At 35.5% G+C, this 5,739-nt stretch overlaps 1 pseudogene; it reads right to left on the bottom strand.

Moving 5' to 3' along the window:
- Positions 1-3,059: 3,059 nt before the first annotated feature.
- On the bottom strand, positions 3,060-3,755 carry LOC105527593 (annotated as a pseudogene).
- Between the last annotated feature and the right edge of the window lie 1,984 nt (positions 3,756-5,739).

Raw genomic sequence — 5,739 nt, 5'->3', positions numbered from 1 at the left:
TTTTTTAATCTTACTTCTTTCACATTTTTACTTAATTGAACAAATTCCCCATTACTGGTCATCACAGTCAGTATTTACATGCACCTCTCTCTTTTCCCCACTTTAGCTTTGTGTATCAATGTAGCCAATTGGAACTCCAGGCTTGGCTATTTTCATAATAGGCTTACTACTCCTATAAAATCTCTCAGAAACTATGGGCCTGCTTCTACTCTTTCCTTCTTGTCAATTTCCAAATATGAATCATATACACAGAAAACTTACTTCACAATCACCCTACCCCCAATTTCCCTAAGAGCAGAGCCTTATTGAAAGAAGTCTCAAAGCTATGCTAATAAAGTAGGCATCCCTACTGAGCCCTCACCGATACTCTGAAATCTTTGTGTGTGTGTCTTATTGATAACATTATCAAAGTTTGCACATAAACTATCCCAGACTTTCTTAACTCTCCTGAAAGTACATATCTCACTTTGAAACCCTAAGAAAATGACCATGTCTTCTAATTTTTAGAGAATTCAAAGTCATTCTTAGAACATATGAAAAAATACAATGTCAAAAATAAAACAAAACAAAAAAAAACAAAACAATACAAAAAAGTCATTCTTCCTAATTCATTTTATTACCCAAGAATATGGCACTATTCTATTCGCCAGGACTAATCCTCTGTATGCATTTGCATCTCACTGTTCCTTAGCTTTCTCCAGGACTCTATTTTATTGGTCTTCTTTTGTATACCTGTTTAATCTTTTTCTATTTCTTACCTCCTTCCCTTCAGTTTTAACTGTTCATACGTCAATCATCAGGAATATCAAATTATTTCAATTCATTTCTTTCTTCCTCAGCCCCCAGACCACTTCTTTTCCAAAAACTAGTTCACACATACTAATTCCCCTTTTCCAACACTCATTCTCTCAAGTAATAGTAATATGATCTTCACCACATTCCTGAAAGTTGATTCTCTAGTCAGCAGTTAACTTCCTTTTCAACAAACTTGATACCTCTTTCAGTTCTCATCCTAATTGTATATGAACAGTTGGCCTATTGAGTTTCCCTGATTATTTGGCTTCTTTTCTTGTTTGGCCCTCAGGATCTTGCATTATTCAGGTTTTCCTACCTCTCTGTGGTTTCTTCTTTGTCTACTTCACTGATTCACGATTCTACTGTGTGTAGTTATGTACTCCACCAGCTGCTGATCTCATCCATATCCATACCTTCAATTTTCATGCTCTATGGTATTGCTTCTTAACTTTGACTGCATACTGGAAAGATTTTTTAAATTATTAATGATTATATTTACCCCTAAGTATCCTGATTTAATTAATCTGGGTATAGCATAGATATTGGGATCTTTATAATCTTCTTTAAGTCATTATAATGAACAACCTAGGCTTAAGTAACTACTCTGTGGATTTCTCTTGGTTATAGCAATTGACTTGTCAATTCAAACAATGCCTCAAAAATCAATAAATCTAAATCTGTAACATTTTATCTGTTTGTGATCATACTAAGTTCTGATGAATTTACAATTTTATATTATTTTTTGTCTTCTAGCTCCACTATAACCCACATATTCAAATGCTTTCTTACAGAAAATATTACTGAGCATCTCATATATTTTGCTCAATAACTCCAACCATAGCCACCTGTTGACACCATATTGCCTCCTGCTTAGACTTTTACTATTGTATCTATTCAGTATACCCTTTCAGAATAATATTTTCAGAAAACAGTTTGATCATATTATTGCCAATTTGTTAGCTACTAAAATTAAATACAAGTTCATGCAACATATACATCCTCAGTCCCCAAACCTGTTTCATTTAACAAGTCTAGACTCCTCAGATCTTTTGCTTCTTCACTCATCTTTTTATCCTATTGCTTATACAGTTTTTTTTCTCTTTATTTCCAACTTTCCAAGTCCCTTGGGGTCCAAACTAAGATCTTTGATTTAGTTTCATATCTGATCTTGTTATAGAGGGAAATTTGCTTATTCTCTTTTGGTCTCAGGTTGGTTGCTGGGGTTTTATTTTACATCTGTAAAGTTGAGATGAGATCTTTCAGAGTTGCGAAACTGAAATAAGATAGTAATTGCAAAGTTCCTAGCTAAATATTAGTCCTCAAAAATGTTAACTACCTTTCCTGATTTTTCCTTCCATACAGTTCTAAAATTTGTGTCATGTTAATTTTTATTATCCTCACTCAACTCTTTTATGGTTGTGTGTTTTGCCTCCTCAACAAGCCCTTAGAGACTGTGCCCAGTCTTGAATCACACTTCTTTTGTTACTACCACATACTTAACATGTATTATATTCATTGTAGGGCTCATCAAATATTTGTTGAATGGATTTTGCTAAGTAAATTAGGAAATCTTCAATCAGAGTACAACCCAAAGCTTTACAAGTCTAAATTATGAAGGATTTTTGTGGGAGCTTCTAATTTGTGGCTGAAAGAATAGAGCCAAATAACTTCCAGTATTAAAACACACACACACATACATACACACACACACACACACACACACACACATACACACACACACGGAGAGAGAGAGAGAATAAAACAAGGAAAGGAAAAAATAAATTAAAATAATTTCTGGAAATCAAAATGCAGATATGCTTTAAAACTGGATTTTATTCTCTGCCTACAGTTTTAACCATATGGAAATGCTGGGAGAAAAATAACTGATGTGTCTTAGTTTCAACATCACTAAATGTAGGTAAATTGTTTTTAACTTTCTTCCATATGAGTTATGATGGTTGACCAATGTCATGAATGAAATATACTTTGAGATTTCTGTAAAGCATCAAGAAACTGCTGTATTAAAGTGAGATTATTACTGTATATACTATAAATATTATGTAGGTGTGTTTCTTCCAATATTTACAATATTCAATTTCTTCTTCTAATTTTTTTCAGTGTTTCATTTCTCTTTTTTACTTCATCAAGACAAGCAAAGTACCAGTGCTGCACATTAAAAATACACAAATATATCACTCACACCGCATCAAGTCCTACAGGCAAAAGGGCTTTTACTAAACATTGCTCCTCTTCGAAGCACATAATCACAGCTGAATGTATCAAGAGCCATCTGCTGGTCCAATGTAGCCAACTCCAATTAGCAAGATGTCTATTAGTGTCCATATTTCCAGGCCACTGAAGCTGGAGAGCTTGCCAAGGCCTTCTTGCCACTGGTCGAGGTAGAAATGGTCTGCTCCAAAGCCACCAAGGGTGATGCTTAGAGCCAGAGCAATAGACCACTTAACAGCCTCCAACCCAATTTCAGTACAGCATTTTGAAAAAAGTAGTTACCCAAGTCATGAATGTGTTGATCAAGCAGTTAGCAGGTTGAGGTAATGCCGTTGAGGACAGGACCTTATGCAGCTGGTAGAATTGAAACATTCATATTCTGTTTGTGGAAGCTTCCAGCAAAATCAAGTCATGTTGATGATAAAGTTACTTTGGTATTTTAACTCTTAATCAACACAGGCAACTGAAGGTTTCACTGTACAGTCAAAAGTGACTAGCTTCCCATAGACCAGGGGACATTTGTTGTGCAGTCTATAAAGTCTGCAGAATATCTGCTACACAAACCATTGCTTGAACATAAAAGATGGAATTTCGGTACTTTCACTGCCCAACAGGAGGTAGCACTGTGAGAGTAAAAGCAGCACATGGCACAGGCAGTGGGCATCCCACAGCTGAGCTGTTACAGCCACCCATAATTTTGATTTATTAGTCACAATTGTTTTTGTTTTCATATCGTTTATTATACTATGATCTACTCTCCCTCCTCTGACTCTCTTTGCTAAATGCGCTACCTGAAGTTCAGGTCTATCCAAATTCACCTTCCTCGCCCATCCCGTGTTGTGTGCTTTAGTTTACCGATGAAACCTCAAGATGTCTTTGTTATAATTAGAGTACAGTCAACTCTCAGTTATCTATGATAATGGATTACTGGGAGAGCCTGAATAAACAAATTGGTATGGAGATTTGTCACCTTGAGTGAACTCTTTCTCCCAAGCTGTCCCTTGGGAGTGGTAGAAAGGGTAGGGTGAGGGAAACAGGCAGGCCAACTCCCCACAGTGACTCATGCTCCAGAGGGTAGCTTCACAGATAACTTCTGGAATGTCCCTGTGTCACTCCTCTCTTAAAGATGAAAGGACTGAAAAAGCTGAGAGCCACTAGCAACAAACATTTACTGAGTGAATGAATGAATGATAGGATTTACTTGATGTGGTTCCTGTAGAGAAGAAGTGTCATCTTTCACTTCTATTACAAGTTTGGAGTGAATAAATGCACTCACTGAAGAAACACTGTGGTAGTGCAAATGCTTCACTAAGGAGGTTCTACATAGATGAGGTACATTTCTGTCAGTGCTCATACATCATGGACAATTTAAATATATTCACTGCAATAAAGCAACAGACCAACAAGCAAACATTTTAAAATTAATGCTATATATGGAACAATGCTTCTATAAATATTGCCCAATGTTTATAGTATTTATAACCATTTCTCTTCTGCTACTTTGGAAATAACTGGTATTTTCCCATAGGAGATACACGGAAAAATGGGAACTGTTTGTTGAAATAGATAAAAAGGTACAGATCTTCTAATTGTGCCTCTAGTTGTCAAATGACTAATGAATTTGAATCCAATCAATGTTCATCAAACATTTGCCAATTGTAGGCATTTTTCTAGTGACTGAGTGTTTTTCTAGTGACTGAGCATGAAGAGATAGTTGAACAAAGATAAACAGAGTATTGAAACTGTCCGTTCATTGTTTCTATGGATATCTGGTGTAAGTAACAGGGGAATTAAACTCCAGGCTCAAGTTCTTCCTAGGCAATGTGATACTTTCTATGCATTTTTTTTCTAAGAAAGAGAAGATTATATTTAAGGAAAATATTATAATTTAGCTACAGTTGAGTATATTATTTTTCAGAATTAAGACAATAAGTGTTGCATTAACAGAGAAATGTGAGGAATCCACTTTCCTTGAGGCAATTTGAAGAAGAAAAAAACCCCTCTGAGAGTTCAAAGGTCTTAATTTCAGTAATAATTTCACTATGAACTATCTATAAACCTTCAGTTGTCTGGGATTCTTTTTGCTCTTGTAACATGATGGATTTGGAGTACATAAACTCCCAGACCTAACTTTAAAAAAACTATGATTAAAGAAAGATTTAATTTTGGATAAATAGATGACAAAAATTAACAGGTCTTGGAGACATTCAATATGAGTATTTGGTAGAGTAATAAGTCTAAGGAGATTCTGAAAAGGCCAATTTGAGTAACTGATATCTGGTTAACAGAGTTAACTGTTAAATCTCTCAAAATGCAGGCAAAATGAGAAAGCAGCAGCCAGGGTGATTCACATATTTGACAATTGAGCACTGATTGCTTAGGAAAGCTATCATCAATCTTTTTTTCTTTTTTCTTTTCCTGACTTGTGTATTCTTGTTCTAACCATCTAGAGAAATTTCCTTGGCATTATGCATAAAAACTCATTACTCACATAGCATGGACAAAGCAGATACTCTTCAAGCCTCATTTAATTTGTCTCTATGAGGAATGATAAACACTAAGCATTGGCTCTAATTATAAATTTAAGGTAGTGGGGTAAAGCTTAAAGTAGTGACTACCCATGAGCCTAGCTAATGGTGGTTTTCGGAGCAATAAGGTAGAGATGAAAACTTACGGAGCCAGTTTCAGCTGAGCTTCCATGGCGACGGAGACCTT

This window comes from Colobus angolensis, unplaced genomic scaffold, assembly GCF_000951035.1.
Source record: "Colobus angolensis palliatus isolate OR3802 unplaced genomic scaffold, Cang.pa_1.0 Scaffold639, whole genome shotgun sequence".
Lineage (NCBI taxonomy): Eukaryota > Metazoa > Chordata > Mammalia > Primates > Cercopithecidae > Colobus > Colobus angolensis.
Note: the sequence above shows the minus strand (reverse complement) of the source record. Positions and strands in the feature narration are given on the sequence as shown.